The following is an 18,182-nucleotide window of genomic DNA, read 5'->3' as shown; positions in this document are numbered from 1 at the left end:
TGAGAAAAGAAAAAAAGTAGCTTTTTCATCCTAGAGAAATTGTAGAGCTGGCATGTTGAATAAGTGTACATTGTAATTCTGCTGCAAATTATTATGCTGTTTAATTGTTTTCCTTTTGTTTGTTCTTTTATCTAGTCCTCTAATGCCTTAAATGGTTAAAATCCTCTTTTATCTTTTTTTGGTCCCATTTTTCTCTCTTTCGCTCTCTCTTTGTAACCTCTTCCACCTTAACCAAGGCCGTCTTCCTGAACTTTACATTTCTTTGAAAGATCCCTTGTGCACTTTCCCACCTTCTCCTACCCCAAATTCCTTTTGCCCCATAACTTGTCTTCAGTCACCTTGCCCCACGTGCTCTGAAATTTCCTCCCTGATCCCACTACGTCTACATGTCTTCCTTCTAATCTCAGATCCTGTTCCAAACACGCAACTTTTTCTCAAGTTTTTTGCTGGCCTCACGAACAATTCCAACTTTGGCTCAATGATCATTTGCTTTCATTATGCCGTTATGAATTGCCACAAGATGTTTTTCTACATCAGTAGTTGATTATGATGGAGATGACAATGATAAAACACTATGTGACTAAGTTACTGTTCCAAATAACATTTTTGAATATAATATATAATTAATTTGAAATGTAACATATGGTTAGTATAGCATGCTTGATTACTTTGGGATTGGAAGCTAGTCTCAGTAATGGTAATCATCGCTTGTTGTAGAATCCCATCTTGTTCCCTAATGTTCTTCATTGAAGGAAATCTGCCATTCTTACCTGTAATGGTCTGGTAATCCACTCAAGTTAAGAGCAATTAACAATGGACAACAGATGCTAATATTGCTAGTTGTGCCCACATCCCAGGAATGAATAAAATCATGTGGTTCCCAGAGCTCTCCACCACTTGGGTTCTATTGTTGACTAACTGATAGAGATTGATTTATAAAATTAGTCAACAATTCAGTTATCACTCTTTCATGTGACTACTAGAATAGTAGGTGAATTGGATATACCATGGTCTTTTTGCATTTAGCATTCATCACCTCAGGTGAATGAAGAAACCAAAAGCACTTCTATGTATTTATTGCAATTTATCTATGCTAACTACTTTTGCGATGTTACTCTAACCTAACCAAGGTTTCAATTAATCAGAGACTTGGTTAGGTTATAAAAACTGTTGCCTAGTAATTTGCATCAGCAAACTGTGTTTTTAGAGTTGTAGTGTCTTCAAGTGATGCACCCAAAGGGAAATAAAGGGATACGGGTTACGAAGAGAAATTCTTAAGACAGTTTCATTGGTAAGAAAATCATAAGCCTCATTTTTCTCCTTGACATGATATCTTGATATCTGGAGGTGATTTGTGTATTCTTGTAGCATAATTACCACCAAAATAAGTTACTCTCCCTGTTAATATCCTGGGAATAAGGAATCTTTGTCCCTGACATTTAATTCTAACAGCATTGTTAAATCAACAAATTTTATTGAGCATAACAAAATGCTTCACAAGAGCATTATTAAACAAAATATGACAAAGACTCACATAAGGAGATGTTTGACTGGATGGGAAAGAAAAAGTCAACAACACAAGTCAGAAGGAATGTCCTTGAGGAGGGAGGGAAGCTAGTGATTTGGAGAAGTGTAGGGCAGGAATTTCCAAGCATGGATTATTGGCAACTGAAGTCCTGGCACCAATGGTGGAGTGAATAAAATCGCAGATTCTTAACAGGCCAGAGTTAGAACAGTGCAGAGGAAACAAAGGATTGTGTGACTAGAGAAGATGAGAGAGAGAGAGAGGAGAAGAGTGAAGTCATGGGAAGGATTTGAAAGCAAGAATGACAATTTTAAAAGTAAATGTCTCTTGACCAGGAGTCAGTGTAAGCAGTGAGCACAGAGGCAATAGCAGAATAGGGCTTAGTGGGGTTAAAGCATGAGCAGCTGCTTTTTGGATGATTTCAAGTTTATTTAGAATGATGAAGGTGAGCCAGGAGTGCGTAGGGATAGTTCAGTCCAGAGGTACAAAAAAAAGAGGGCCTCCATTCCTTTGGGTATTTCAGATACTGTCTACATTGATACCATATGATTAGTCATCTGTTAAATAACCTTCATCATTAAAAGCTGAAAGAACTGCAGATGCTGTGAGTCAGCAACAAAAACAGAAATTGCTGGAAAAGCTCAGCAGGTCAGGCAGCATCTGTGGAGAGAAAACAGAGTTAACGTTTTGGGTCGAGTGACCCTTCTTCAGAACTTGTGTTAACTCTGATTTCTCTCCATTGATGCTGCCAGACCTGCTGAGCTTTTCCACCTTTTTCATTAGTTCAGATATTATGCACTAACCTCTTGTAGATTTTTCAGTATATGGGAGAGTAGATTTTACAATTCACCCTTCCACAACTAATTGGAGGACTTGTGTTTGTTTGAAATTTAAGACTGCCGTGCCTCCATTGAACTTCCGAAGCCAGCTGAAAGATAAAATGGCCAAGCTTTTGATACCTTTGACTTGACTCTTTGAGAGGTATTTTCCTGCTTCCCTGTACTGCCCTTATTACTTTTTTTGCCTTTATTATAATCCTATTATTAACTGGCATGATGGAAATTATGAGATTGCAGAGATTTTAAATATTAGTCTTCAGTATTTCCTGAAAGGCTTCCCTTGCCTTGACCATGAAGAGTCACTTAACAATGCAACTGACATTAACATGAATTTAATTCATTATCTCATATGGAAGTGAAACAGTTGTGCCAAATTTTGCACAAGTTGTATTGACTTAATGCATCTTATCTTGCTGGAACTAAGTTACATTGTTCGCCTCTCACTGGTCCAGGTATAACTGTCACAGATGTGCAAGTAGATTTTGGACCTGTTCAGTCTACTTTCTGACTGTCATTCAACTTAAGTTACCATGGGTTAGATCTTTTGCCCCTTCATAGTTAATAAAACCTATTAAGGGTTGATGGAACTTGTGTCAGTACTAGTTAGAGGCTGGTGGATTTTTAAGCTCATCAATGTAGATATGTTTGCACTGAGTGATGTATATAGGCTGTGTACTGCCAACCCCGCCTCCCCCAGTTTGCCCACATTGCTGTAGTAACATTGCAATGTAGCATAATTGTGTGATCACTGTCAACGGGCTGCCAATCATATGGGAACTATGGCGAATGGAAGATGGAGTGAAATAAAATACTGTAGTCAGCCTATTTCCAGAGCAAGCATTTTGTTGGAATTTCAAGTTGCATTTATCAAATGATCTATCTGTGGGGAGCCAGCTGTAAAATATATTACTTTTGTAAATGCAAGGTTTAATTAATTTTTGACTAAATGTTTAGGAAGCCAAGGAGCTCAAATGTATTTATTTTGCAATCCTATTCTCGAAACACAGTACTGGATTAAATAATTTGATTATTTTTATTTTACTGTGTGGTGCTCTTTCAGTGTTTCTTCTGGAAAGTTTGAAATTAAGCTGATGATACAATTGGTTATAATTAGACTCCACTTATAAGCGGTATATTATCAGAGTTATTGTGTTACTTAATGTCATTGTGACTTGCTGACATTGACAATTTGCGGTGTTTTTTTTCCCTAGGACATCATTTGAGCCCAAATCAAAGGTAATCAGATGATATGAAGCTCTGTGGGGATAAATTAATAGGTGAGTAAATCTCCTCCTATTGAAACAGAAATAACACACTGGTCATGCTAAATCTGTTTCAGCCAGTTGTTGTGATAAGCATTTGTCTCTAGTAAACATAATTGTACGTCAAAGAATGCTGTGCGAGTGATAGAAGCTGCAAAGCTCACTGAGGCTTTTATCTTGGAGACTGAGCACAGTGTGACTGAGGATCTATTATGGAGTGGACAGGCTGTTTTTAACTACACAACATGCTGGTGGGGAAAGATAAAGTGGATCATGTGTTTTGCTGTAAAGATTATTGTTCCATAGAGAAACTGAAGATGTGTATAACTTTCCTCTTGCTACTCATCATCAGGTCCGCACATAACATTACGTAGTCCAGGCGACCTTTAATGTTTCAATTCAGCGAACCGTAAAGTGACCTAAGAGAACAGTCTCCTTGAGGTTCCATAGCAACCTGTTCATTTGTTGTCTGTAGTTGTAGAATACCTTCAGCAGAGCTGCTTATTTTTGAAAATAGGTGCTTTTGTCATTTTACCTATGTGTATCCTAAGAGTTCAAGTGAAGCCTGCAGGTAGGAAAAGCTTTCTCTTTCAAATATCTTGCCTCGTGCTACTTGGTGGTACTTTTAAGTTTCATGTTTAATAGATTGCAGAGTCGTGCTTGTTTAAACAGTATAATTCATTCATGTTTGCCTCGCACGTGGCATTAAGAGATGAAAACCCAGTTGTAGAGAGCTGGGAATCTGGTTGTGTTGTGGAGCAGTCAGTTCCATACTGGTCCCTCTAATTTAGTGGTTCTCTAATATTAAGTAATTTGCATGCTATGAATTATATGTTTTTGATATTCATCTCCCTTAATCACTTTCATCTTAGTTGCTATCTTTGTGTAACTTCTACTAATGATTACTTTTGAGTGTCAAAACCAGTTTAAAATATCAATTTAGAAGAAAATCATTTATGTTAGCTCGGTGACTCTAACTGACTGTTCTAATCCCAGTGCTCAAACTAACAAGTTCAGATATGAAAATTAATTAGGACTTTAACAGCCTTGCTCTAAGATAGATATTGCAGTACAATCTTCAAGGTCTTAAATGGGGCAATATGATATTTACAGTTGTGCCTAATCTGTGCTGGTCACCAGGTAGAATACTGCCTCTTAGCTTCTGCTACGCTGTAGGTTCACAGGAACTATGAGCTCAACAATACAGCACAGAGAGGTCCAATCATCACAAAATGCAGATTGTAATTTGTATCAACTCCAGCTCAAAGCAGGTTTTATACCTTGTCCTTTGTGTCACTTCACATCCTTTGTAGCAACATAAAAATTACATGCTGACAAACAATTGATGCACCAGATGTCTTCATTTGATCTTCACTATCACTTTCAACATCACTGTACATGAATATTTTAGCTCTTTGCATGTATGTTATATGCCTGATTACACCCAATCTGAAGGAGGCATGTAATCACACTAGGAAGCCGCATGAGCATGTGTGGAAAAGAACCACGACTGAGTATACTGCCTCCTGTATTCGGGCATTATGTTGTGATGAGAGAAAAATTTGAGAAAAGTTTAATTTTATGTGGTTTTACAGCGAAGGCATAAAAGAAATTACTGTTTATTTTCCAACACTAAATACTCTACTAGGAGTATAAATCTGCTTTCACTTTTGCTATTGAAATGGCAGAGAAAAATGTGCTCAACTACTCTACTATACCAAGTCCTACAATAGGGTTCTGCCTATATATTTATCCCAAAAAGGAATGTATTCTCTCCAAAGGGCAATTGCTGTACTGACTTGGGCTCTCCATCAACTTCATGGTTTTATTAAATATGTGCCACTAAATTTATCTGGCTATTTTTGCTTATCAGCACCAGATACTCCATTAGTTTTGGTGAACTTTGAATAAGGGGCACTAAAGAGAGGGACTGTGTAGCCTACTTCTTGGCCTCTGCCCACATCAGCCATTAGCTGTGAATATCTTACGTACACCTTGTGCCTCTCTGCAGCAAGGCAGATGAGATTTGGAACTCACCATTTGGGCAAATTAATTCTCCTTACGTCAATTTATTGTTAATGATTAGCAATAGCACTGAAACCAAGACACATGTTGCCTAAGATGCATCAAATCAACTGCCTTCCCTATTGTTTTATTAAATTGCCTATTTAATGTGGATTGTACGCTTCTTTAGAAGTTATATCATTTTTGTCCATAATGTACTCTTGATGATAACCATTGTGGTCAATAACAGCATTTATGTATGTCAGAGCACTTTATGCAGAGACATTTAAAACTGTTTAGCATTGTGCTGTACTGATTATTACTTTAGCTATTTTAAAAGAGATGTCACCATTTTAAAATACCTTTTGAAAATGCTGTTAAATAATTTAAAAGCATATTAAAAACAGCATTTGTATTTCATGATGGGGGTTTGTCTTTGATTGGGAAATCAAGCTTACAATTTTTTCCCCACTGGATTTTTCCATGTATAGTGGTGGTGTGCTATTTGTCTGCTCTTTGTATGATTTCTGTATCTTTCTTTAGTAGGGTGTGGTGTTGGAGTATTTCCACGCCTTTCATTTTGTAGCTGTTCCCCTTTACTCTTCCCTTTATGTTTTGGCTAACACTTCCTCAAATATAACTCAATGTCAGTGTCTAGAATGTTGCTAAAGTCTCAAACACACAGAGGGATCTATGCAGAATTTTCGTATTCCGGCATTGGAGTCAATTGTACCCAAACGGAGGTTAGTTAAGGCTGCACAGACGAGAAGTCAAACCAGCAGCTCTGTATGGCTTAGGTAGTGCTTTAACCACAAATGTAACTTTTTCACTTTGCCTATATTATCGAAATATTTCTGCTGTAAAAGGTTAAGTTGCTTTTATAGCGTTAATATAAAGATCATTCCAAGTGTTTAGACACTTGAGCGCATTTTTATCTACCATTTCAATAGCAAAAGTGAAAGCAGATTTATTTGCACATACACATACAGGACTGTGGACCTGGTTCAACATAAGTAACATTGAAAAGCAGAACAGAGAAGTATTCAGAGACACAATTGATTGGCAGCAATGACAGGTGAGCTGCTCAGTAGATGCTTCCTGTTTCAATTTTCAACCCACCCTCTATTCTCTCTGTATCTTTCTCTGCAAAGCTGTGATTGACATCCTTTCACCAACTGTCCTTGTGTGGCACAATTGTGTTTTGTATGGAACTCCATGTTAATTTAGGAGTAATAGTTCCCTTTGAAAACGGGATATGAGATGCTTACAATATTGCTATTCAATGACAAAACACCCATAATATCTCGAGATAGTAGAAACTGCAGATGCTGGGGAATCTGAGATAACAAGGTGTAGAGCTGGATGAACGCAGCAGGCCAAGCAGCATCAGAGGAACAGGAAGGCTGACGTTTCGGGCCCAGACCCTTCTTCAGAAATGGCGGAGGGGAAGGGGGTTCTGAAATAAATAGGGAGAGAGGGGGAGGCGGATAGAAGATGGATAGAGGAGAAGATAGGTGGAGAGAAGACAGACAGGTCAAAGAGGCGGGGATGGAGCCAGTAAAGGTGAGTGTAGGTGGGGAGTTAGGGAGGAGATAGGTCAGTCCAGGGAGGATGAACAGATCAAGGGGGCGGGATGAGGTTAGTAGGTAGGAGATGGGGGTGGGGCTTGAGGTGGGAGGAGGGGATAGGTGGGAGGAAGAACAGGTTAGGGAGGCGGGGACGAGCTGGGCTGGTTTTGGGATGCGGTAGGGGGAGGGGAGATTTTGAAGCTTGTGAAGTCCACATTGATACCATTGGGCTGCAGGGTTCCCAAGCGGAATATGAGTTGCTGTTCCTGCAACCTTTGGGTGGCATCGTTGTGGCACTGCAGGAGGCCCAGGATGGACATGTCATCTGAGGAATGGGAGGGGGAGTTGAAATGGTTCGCAGCTGGGAGGTGCAGTTGTTTAGTGCGAAGCGAGCGTAGGTGTTCTGCAAAACGGTTCCCAAGCCTCTGCTTGGTTTCCCCGATGTAGAGGAGGCCACAACGGGAACAACGGATGCAGTATACCACATTAGCAGATGTGCAGGTGAACATCTGCTTGATGTGGAAAGTCTTCTTGGGGCCTGGGATGGGTTAGGTGTAGCACTTCCTGCGGTTGCAGGGAAAAGTGCCGGGTGTGGTGGGGCTGGAGGGGAGGGCAGACAAGGGAGTCATGGAGAGAGTGGTCCCTCCAGAAAGCAGATAAGGGTGGGGAGGGAAAAATGTCTTTGGCGGTGGTGTCGGATTGCAGATGGCGGAAGTGTCGGAGGATGATGCGTTGGATCCGGAGGTTGGTGGGGTGGTACGTGAGGATGAGGGGGATTCTGTTTTGGTTGTTATTGCGGGGAAGGGGTGTGAGGGATGAGTTGCGGGAAATGCGGGAGACACGGTCGAGGGCGTTCTCGACCACTGAGGGGGGGAAGTTGCGGTCCTTGAAAAACGAGGACATCTGAGATGTACGGGAGTGGAATGCCTCATCCTGGGAGCAGATGCGGCGGAGGCGAAGGAATTGGGAATAGGGGATGGCATTTTTGCAGGAAGGTGGGTGGGAGGAGGTGTATTCTAGGTGGCTGTGGGGGTCGGTGGGCTTGAAATGAATATCGGTTTCTAGGTGGTTGCCAGAGATGGAAACAGAGAAGTCCAGGAAGAAGAGAGAGGTATTAGAGATGGTCCAGGTGAACTTGAGGTTGGGATGGAAGGCGTTGGTGAAGTGGATGAACTGTTCAATCTCCTCGTGGGAGCACGAGGCGGCGCTGATACAGTCATCAATGTAACGGAGGAAGAGGTGGGGTTTAGTGCCAGTGTCGCTACGGAAGGGGGATTGTTCCACGTAACCCACAAAGAGACAGGCATAGCTTGGGCCCATGCAGGTGGCCACCTCAAGCCTCACCCCCATCTCCTACCTACTAACCTCATCCCGCCCCCTTGACCTGTCCGTCCTCCCTGGACTGACCTATCTCCTCCCTAACTCCCCACCTACACTCACCTTTACTGGCTCCATCCCCGCCTCTTTGACCTATCTGTCTCCTCTCCACCTATTTTCTCCTCTATCCATCTTCTATCTGCCTCCCCCTCTCTCCGTATTTATTTCAGAACCCCCTTCCCCTCCCCCATTTCTGAAGAAGGGTCTAGGCCCGAAACGTCAGCCTTCCTGCTCCTCTGATGCTGCTTGGCCTGCTGTGTTCATCCAACTCCACACCTTGTTATCTCATAATATCTCGATCCCTGTTCAAATCCAGATAGCCAGAAACCAGATCGTCAATTTCGCTTCTACTAGCATTTACTCCCTCAGATTAAAATTAGAATGAAATATTTTGATCCATTCATCTTTGAAAAAGTATTTTGTGGTAATCTCTTTATTGTTTTCAAATTGTTGGAAATTAACATTGTGATGAATTAAATGCGCTGTAAATTCAATTGCGATAAAAACAGACTGAAGGTTTTATATTTTAATCATTTGTTGCCAAACACCAACTCTCCCTCCCTTGAGTTAATCTTTAAAATCACTCCTTCTTGGGGATTTTAATACATTTGTAATAATGATTAATCCTATACTGAGAAGCTGTGCGCCTAATGAAATAAGTTAGCTTGGAAAATGCTCTCCCCACTGGTTTGAATGAAGGAGCTATTTAATTAGAAATGGATTTTGAAGGTTATTGACATGTGTTATGACAAGATATATTTTTAAGGTAAGTATACTACATGCAGAATGATGTTAGAAATATGCAATACAGGTATATGCAAGGACATCTTTAGCATGGGAGATAGTAGGAACTGCAGATGCTGGTGAATCCGAGACAACAAGGTGCAGGGCTGGATGAACACAGCAGGCCAAGCAGCATCATGGGAGCAAAAATGCTGACGTTTCGGGCCTTGACCCTTCATCAGAAATGGGGGAGGGGAAGGGGGTTCTGAAATAAATAGGGAGATAGGGGGAGGCGGATAGAAGATGGATAGAGGAGAAGATAGGTGGAGAGGAAACAGACAGGTACAAGAGAGTTGCAGTGGGAGAGAGATCCCCTGAGGTTTGTCCGGAGGGAGGAGGGTAACTTCTTCAGGCTAGGCATCCTTAGAAGAGGCTTCGCAGTGGGGTTAAAATTGAATCAGAGATAGTAGGAACTGCAGATGCTGGAGAATCCAAGACAACAAGGTGCAGAGCTGGATGAACACAGCAGGCCAAGCAGCATCATGGGAGCAAAAAGGCTGACGTTTCGGGCCTAGACCCTTCATCAGAAATGGGGGAGGGGAAGGGGGTTCTGAAATAAACAGGGAGAGAGGGGGAGGCGGATAGAAGATGGATAGAGGAGAGGATAGGTGGAGAGGAAACAGACAGGTACGAGAGAGTTGCAGTGGGAGAGAGATCCCGTGAGGTCTTTAGCATTACTGGTTTATCAGCCTTGCCATTCAGCTCTCTTATTTGACAACGAGCTGACTGTTTGTGCCGAGTGTAAGGATTTGTTTGCAGTCAATAAGTGATTGGAAAGAAAGTCCTCCCTTGACAAAAGTATCCTAAAGGGAGAGCAGTATTTGAACAAAACAGAAGTTGCTGGAAAAGCTCGGTAGGTCTGGCAGCATCCGTGAAGAAAAAATCAGAGTTAACGTTTCGGGTCCGGTGACCCTTCCTGAGCACTATTTGAACTTGCTGTGAGATCACTATGTTTGTAAATAGGTACCACTCAGGATTCTGTCGGGGCTGTCATTTCTGGAAAGTGTTAAATATGGAAAAGTGATAGTGGAGCAGTAAAATAGCAAGGTAAAACCCAAAGAAAGTACTTTTCTGTCTCCCGTAATTTCTATATTTTCCTGCTTATGAATTGTTGCTAGCTGGCAATGTGTCATTCAAAGAGATAGCAAGACCTGCAGATGCTGGAGTGAGAGATAACACAGTATGGAGCTGGAGGAATAGAGCAGGGATGCCGTCTGACCTGCTGTGTTCCTCCAGCTGTGTTATCCATATAATGTGTCATTCAAAGATAGAGGGCAGTAAAGTACAGTCAGGCTAAATTCCGCTCGGAAACTTCTGACATCCACCAGGAGGGTAGAAGCTCTAGTCGTTTGTTTACTTCTCTCCCTTCTCTTTCCTTATGACCATAAGATGTAGGAGCTGAAGTAGGCCTTTCAGTCCATTAATGCCGTTCAATGCAATTTTTTTTATTCATTAACAAGATGAGGGCATAGCTGGTTCGGCAGCATTTATTGCATATCCCTCATTGCCCAGTGCAGTTCACAGTCAACCACATTGCCGTAGGTCTGGAGTCTCATGTAGGCCAGACCAGGTAAGGATTGCTGTTTTTCCGACAATCGACAGTGCATTGAGTGGACTCAATTCCAGGTATTTTTATTGAATTCAAATTCCACTGTCTGCCATGGCGGGATTCGAACCCAGGTCCCCAGAACGTTATCTGGGTCTCTGGATTAACAGTCCAGTGATAATACCACTTGGTCATCGCTTCCCCTAATTATGGGCTGATCTGATGATCCTTGCATTGATGTACGGGTTTCTTGCAATCCTTATAGACTAATGCGGAATCTGGGATCTTAAATCAAACCAGAACATGAAATTAAATGGCTGCTTTGTGTGCGGTTACATTCTAAGATAAAGCTGTTGAACATTTAGTCAATAATCCACCCAAAAAAGTTGCCTCACATTTATATTTTTGCTCCAACAGTGGTACTGGGTTGATTTCAAAATGTGTGTCCCAGTAATGCTGTGGAATGAAACTGCAATGATTTCCAGCTTTGATCATTGCCCGTGTTAGCTTCAAGTGAACTCAACACTGATGTTAATAAGTCAGCTGGCACATGGCAGAATGAGCTGTTCTTCCATAATCTTCAGTTGGTGGCGATAAGCTCAGCAGGGTTTGAAGGGCACCAATGAGGCGTAAACCTCGCAGATGCCTCCATGAAACAGATAAAGGTATTTTTAAAGTACAGAAATGTTTTGCTCACTTCTCATCCAAAAGAATGGCTGTCTGAAATAAACTGTGCTGCAGAAAGGATTATCAATAATGTAGAAGAGCAATTATGCTAGTCTGGTCTAATATATTAATGTGTTTACAAAAGCAATGTTCAAACATCTTGTCATCATTTCAGCTCTCCAAATTCCATCTCCTTCAGTCATATCAGGATACTTGCCAGTGGTTAATGTCACATTTGTGGTGAAGATATCGTCAGATGGAACATGATTCACCTTCTGCTGCTCCAACCTCCCATATTTAAACAATGAAGTTTCTGTGTCTACACTGCCAAGTGCATGGTAACCACCATCACTGAATGACCTATTGCTTTGCTTTATATCCTCTTTAGTTGCACACGAGTGGTGTTATTATGGATGAAAAGGATCCAGAATGAAGAGCAATAGGATTCAACTGTTAGCCCTTGTGTTTCTCTTTGCGTGCTGATGCCTGCATGTAGTTTAGGTTTTTATTAAACTTTCCTGTAAATTGTTGCAGACGGTGGCTAATGTGTAAAAATAGCTTTACACCTTGTTATCTCTGTAAAAATAGTTATTTCCTTTCACATAAGGTAGGCCAGAAAACTACTTCAATTTCTGGAATTATTGTAGATACATGAACAGTCAACATTGAATTACAGACATTGGTATCTTGTCGTGTAAAACATTTTTCATTTCTGCGTCCTAGTGGATTCTTTATTTCAGTCAAGCTTTACAAACTTTTGAAAAGTTACAGAACAGGCCAAACATATTGGCTGGAATCATTCGTGCAGATGAAAAGCTACTTTGGTGGTATGAAATGAGCAATGCTTCAGACTAGTTTAGTGCTCCAGCATTTTCGATGTGCAACAGATGCCAGGAGTTGCTATCAGTAAGTGATGCCTGGAGAATCATGTAGTTCCTGGCACACACACTGGCAGACCAGAGGCAAGAGTGACCTTGCCATTGTTTCTTTCCCAGATGTATTAAATCTAATTTTGCTGTGCTGACTTTATTTCCTGCTGAATGTAAGTCTATTCTCTGCTTTCTATTGTCCAACATGACTGTGTCTGGAAAGAGATTTTCCTGCCTTCAGTAACTTTTTCTGTTGTCGTACTTGGTCCCTCAGAACTTCAGCAAAAGTTGTCCTTGATCTCAGCGCTTCACTTCATCTGTTTAATTTTCCAAACTCTCCAGTGACGTACAAGCCTAATAAAGGAAATCGTGACAAGTTGAGTTGCAGGGGGCCAGACCACAGATTTGTGTTAAATTGAACTACAAGATTTTTGAGGAGACTCAATTGTAATCAATTTTGCCTACAAATCATGTAAAAAAATAAAAAACACAGTGACGCAAGAAACATGTCTTTATTTATTTTACAGTTTATTCACATCTTACAATGGCCTGATTTTGTTCATAAATGGTATTGAGAAATGTTGGGACTTAGCTCTGGAAAAGTTCAATAATCCTTTCCTGGCTAGTGCCCGGTCTCAGATGAGTCCACCATGTCATCAACACAGTCAAACATGTTTTTCATGTTTTTGTACTGCAGTGTGAAATCCCAAGAATCTCTCTCTGCCTCATACAGATCACTGTTTCCAAGAATCTCTACAGCATTTGCAGCTTAGGTTGGGAAACAGACTGGTGAGTGAATGGGTGTTCATTGGGCTCCCAGCTCCAAAATGGCAGGTGAGCCCCACGTGGACAGAGGAAGTGCTTTAGTGATACCCTCGAGGACTCACTGGCAAAGTGTGGCATTCTCACAGACACCTGGGAATCACTGACACAAGACCGTCCAAAGTGGAGGAGGAGCATCTGAGACCAGGGAAAAAGTGGAAACCGGGCAGAAACCGCATAAGGAGCGGGCTGCTGCACGAACGCCCCATGCCCCACTTCCCGTGACAGGCTTTTACCCCGAACATAGCAGAGTCTGTGGAAGTGGCATCGATCTCTACAGCCACCTACAGACTTTCCCTGAGAGTGGAAGAGAGTCCTCCTCGTCAGTGAGGGACCGCCAATGATGATGGTGATGATTGTGCTCCTCCTGGGTCTTCAGGGTAATAATCGTCCTATTCATCTATTGATACATTTTGTCCACTCTCCTGATCGACAGTTGAAAAATGCTGGAGGACAATCGCATGTTTCTGTTAGCCTCATACTGTGTGGGTTGTGGCTTGACATTCCCCAAAGCATCATGGCTTCTTGGACTCTCCTATCACAGGAAGCTGCAACTTGTTGGTGGTGTCCATGTTGACACAGGCCATAGCAATGACATGTTCCTTGCTTCACTTCTCACCATTACATGTTGTATCTTTAAGGACTGAAGAGTAATCAGGTAAAGCTGGTCCAGGTTCACCTGTGCTAAAAGTGTCTCTTGATCCATAGCTTATTCAGGATGTGTGTGAGACCGTTTGGCAGCTATCACTGTAGACCTGCCATTGTTTTTATCCTCTAGTGTGGCCTAACTCTGCTACCTGGTTGCCAATCCAGAATTTCGGATTATCACAGGCATCCTTTTGTTGGATTGGGTTGATAAAAGCCATCTGGTTCACTAGTGCTCTTTAGGGAAGGAAACTACCACTGTTATCTGGTCTGAACTACATGTGACTCCAGACCCACAGCAATGTGATTGACTCTTAACCTCTGGGCAGTTAGGGTGGGCAAGAAATGCTGGACAAGCCAATAATGCCCTCTTCCCATGAATGAATGAAACAAAAATCTATTCTGTTGGTGGGAACAACTGGCAACTTGCTCAAACGCTGGAGATCGAAATTTGACAGATCACAATTTCATTGTAGTTGCAATACAGTTAATTTCTCAATTTATTTTGAGTTTTTGAAGCCACATTCCTTGCTAAACTTAATGCATTTAGGAGGAAGCAGGACAATGCATATCGCAGAATAATTTGCCTTTTCTGAACAGACAGAACGGTAGTTATGTAAACTTTACTTAGTAGATAAGATATCCTTGTGAAATGAACAAATTTTCCCAGGCATGTTCAAGACTATGTTGTTTGAGGAATATTGCCTATTGTTACACAAAGCGCAAAGTACAGACAACACAAGTTGTGTTTTCTGCCTTCATTTAAATGTGTATAAAGGCTTTCTTTTTCTTCACTAACTTAAGAGTTGTTTCTTAGAAATTACTTCTAACAGTTGTATGAAATTGTCAGTAGCTGCACCTGAAGTTTTCCATTGGGATATTTTTATAAAGTACTAAACTTGCACAAGTTATGTAGAATAATGCTGGTTTGCGTGTACTTCCAAGGATTTGATCTATCTTGAATTTAGATAAATTGATAACTCACTGAAGCTTTGATTAGATGTCATTCCATTCCTTAATGGCATTGGCCTGATAAAATCTCAGTCTGCATATTGCCTGTTATTTCACTGTGGAATTAGACAAATCAAGAGGTTATACATTGGATATAAAGTTATGAAATGCGAAATGAAGTGTTGATCTGCTAGACTTTTGCAAACAGTGTGTTAATCAAAGTAACTCATGTGCAATGACTGTGTATAACATTCAACAATTGATTCGTATTTAAATAATTGTTAGAATATTTATCCCTTACAGTAATGGCCAGTCATGATGGACTGGAAACTCTTATCCACATTTTTAGGGTATCTGTGTTTGTTTGCCTATGAATGGAGACAGCACACTGTAGACAGCAGTAAGAGCAGAGGAGCTCCTTCGTTACAGTTCTCCTGCCGTAATGTTTCTTTAAATAAAAGCAAGAGCTGCAAGTTGAAGAATTGAGAAGCAAGGAGTGGGGGTGGGAGGTGAATGGGTGGTGGGCAGAAGATAAAGAACCCAAATATCGGGGAGAAGACTCCACTGGTCAGGAAGCAGAGACCTTCTTGCATGTTCCAATCCTTCATTGATTTTAAATGAAATCATTTGTTTATTCAGGAATAACTCAGCAAGCAATTTGAAAATAATTGGAAATTAATGCTAGGCGTATGCAAGAGGCCTTTGCAATTCCCCAATTACTTAATTAATGAACTTCTCATTTTAAAAGAACCTTACTTTTCCACTAAATCGAATGGATCGTTTACATCCGAACTTGATTGTTTTCCTCTTTCTCCTGCTTTCTTTCTCCCTGTGTCCTAAATGGAGTTAGCAAGACAGAAGAGTTTATGAATTTAACACAAGAACACAGATATATAGTAAGAAAACACCAGTTACTCTGTGAAGCTTGCTATTTCCACAAGCAGTTGGTTTTAAGATAGATATTTGTAAAAGGGACATGATGAAGACAGACCCTTTGGGTATGGTGGAGAAAACTGGGCATCAGCATCTAAAGTAAAATTTCAAATGTTGTTCAAGAATAACCCTACTGAACATGATTGCCATTTGACTATAAACAGACTTAAATATTTCAGAATTGAAATCTCAATTTAACCAAGCTCATTTGATGGATCTTTAGACTGTGTAGTAATCTTTCACAATTAATGTTGACTTGAATAATATGTGAAACACTACAGCTGAAAAAGGAGTAGGCCAAAATCTTCCTTCAAATAAAATTTTCAAGGCCCATTTTATGAAAACATTGTTCATTTTGAAAGCATAATATGTGTGGGAGAGAATAATGATGCACTTTGCTTATTGGCATGGCTGTTCAAACACTGGCGAGCACCGAGATTTAGCAGATGAGGCAATTTATTTGATTTTGGCTTCTGTGTTTGTTTAGGCTGTGAGCAATTAAGAATCCTTAAGGGTGGAACCATGCAGCATTTGCAAAGATCACAGGATATTGAGTTCCCAAACTGATCAGAGCAACAAAATAAGCTCAATTTTGTTGTTTTATACTCTGTGCTAAGATGTTCTAAACAGCACAAGTGTGGGAGAAGACATTTTAAAACAGTGTGACAGTGCATTTGGGGTGAGGGTACACTCTATGAAGAGACTGCTTTGAAAGAAAAAATATGGTATCGTGGGGAAGCAGATTAATAAATGTTGAGTGAGAATTTTGCTCATTTATTTTTCAAAACCAAGATAATTTATCAGTAATTGTAAGGTTTTATTGAGTGTTGGTAAAGTTCTCTATCTGTAATAAAACTTATTGATTGTTTTAATTCAGAAAGACTAATAAATTAATTAACACACAAAGATGGCAGGGCAAGTGATGTGCTGTGACTGCAGGATGTGAGAGCTTCTGGATGCTGGTCAAATCTGCAGTATGTGTCCACGGCTGCAAGAACTTTGACTTAGAGCTTCTGAGTTGGATGCTGAGCTGGAGGCATTGCTACACATCTGGGAAGGGGAGAGTTACCTGGACACTTTGTACCAGGCAGCAGTCACACCCCTTAAAATAGGATCTTCTGACTTGGTCCATGGTGATGGATGTGTCAGTGTGACTCTCAGTCAGACCAGTAAGGGGACCAAGAAGGTGAAATTGGAGGAGCCTCAGCCATTCCAGTTGTCCAACAGTTTTGAGGTTCATGCGGCTTATGTTTTCAGGCTCCATTCACACAATAGTCAGACGCAATGGATGAAATTGGGGGCAGCTTAATGGATAAACAAACTGGCCATGGCACAATGGTACAAGAAGATATTCAAGTGGGGTGGTAATAGGAATATGGTATTTGTAGCAGACAGCATATTCAAAGGGACAGGTACAATTCTCTGCAGTGGAGAGTATGAGACCAAAGGGCTGTTCTGTCTGCCTGGTGCCAGGGCTCAAGACCTATGCTCAGGGCTAGAGAAGAACTTGCATTGGGAGGAGGATGACCCAAAGAGCATGGTCAATGTAGCTACCAACTACATTGATCGAACTAGGAGAGAGATTCTGCTGAGCGACATGAACAGTTAGGGAGTTAAATTAGAAAGCAAATCCTCAAGCGTAATCATTTTTACATTATAACCTGAGCCATGAGCAAATTGGCATTGAGTAAATGAGATTAGAGAGGTAAATGTGTGGTTCAGAGACTGTTGAGGGAGAAATGGGTTTTGATTCCTGGAGCACTGACACCAATATTGGGGAAAGTGAGATCTGTACTGTCAGACCAATCTTCACCAAAACAAGGTCAGGACCAATGTTCTGGTGAGTTGTACAACGAGGGCTTTAACCCAAATAGTGTGGGCAAGGGATCAAATTTGGGAAGATATGATAAGTCAAATTATAGAGAAAAATATTAATATGGGGAATGATAGACAGGGACAGAGTGTACAAACTTAAGAGTAAATCAGCACATAAGCCTAGACGTTGCAAAAATAATAAAAGGACAAAACTGAAAGCTCTGGACCTGAATGCATGTAGCATTCAAAATAAAAGGGAAAAACTGATAGCAAAAATATAAACAAGTACGTATGGTCTTATAGCCATTATAGAGACATAGCTGTAGGATGACATTAATTGGGACCTGAATATTGAAGGATACATGACATTTAGGAAGGGCAGGTGTGGTTCTGTTAATTAATAACAGCATTAGCACGATAGAGAGGGGTGCCCTAAGTTCAGGAAACCAACAGTTTGGATGGAGATGGGAAATGAGAAATGCAACAAGTCAGTTGTGAGAGTACAGAGACCTCTATCAGTAAAAACATGGTCAGGTTTAGTATAAAGGAAGTCATAATGGGAGCTTCCCAGAACTGT

The 18,182-nt window shown here is 40.9% G+C and overlaps 1 long non-coding RNA gene across 1 annotated transcript in view; it reads left to right on the top strand.

The window, feature by feature from the left end:
- The window catches only part of LOC125486766, a 134,801-nt gene that overhangs the window by 94,899 nt on the left and 21,720 nt on the right, over positions 1–18,182 (top strand). Inside the window, exon 3 of the long non-coding RNA XR_007265389.1 lies at positions 3,576–3,641. This is a non-coding gene — a long non-coding RNA (uncharacterized LOC125486766). The remainder of the gene's footprint in view (positions 1–3,575; positions 3,642–18,182) is intronic.

This window comes from Rhincodon typus, chromosome 33 (assembly GCF_021869965.1).
Source record: "Rhincodon typus isolate 14 chromosome 33, sRhiTyp1.1, whole genome shotgun sequence".
Taxonomy (NCBI): Eukaryota; Metazoa; Chordata; class Chondrichthyes; order Orectolobiformes; family Rhincodontidae; genus Rhincodon; species Rhincodon typus.
Note: the sequence above shows the minus strand (reverse complement) of the source record. Positions and strands in the feature narration are given on the sequence as shown.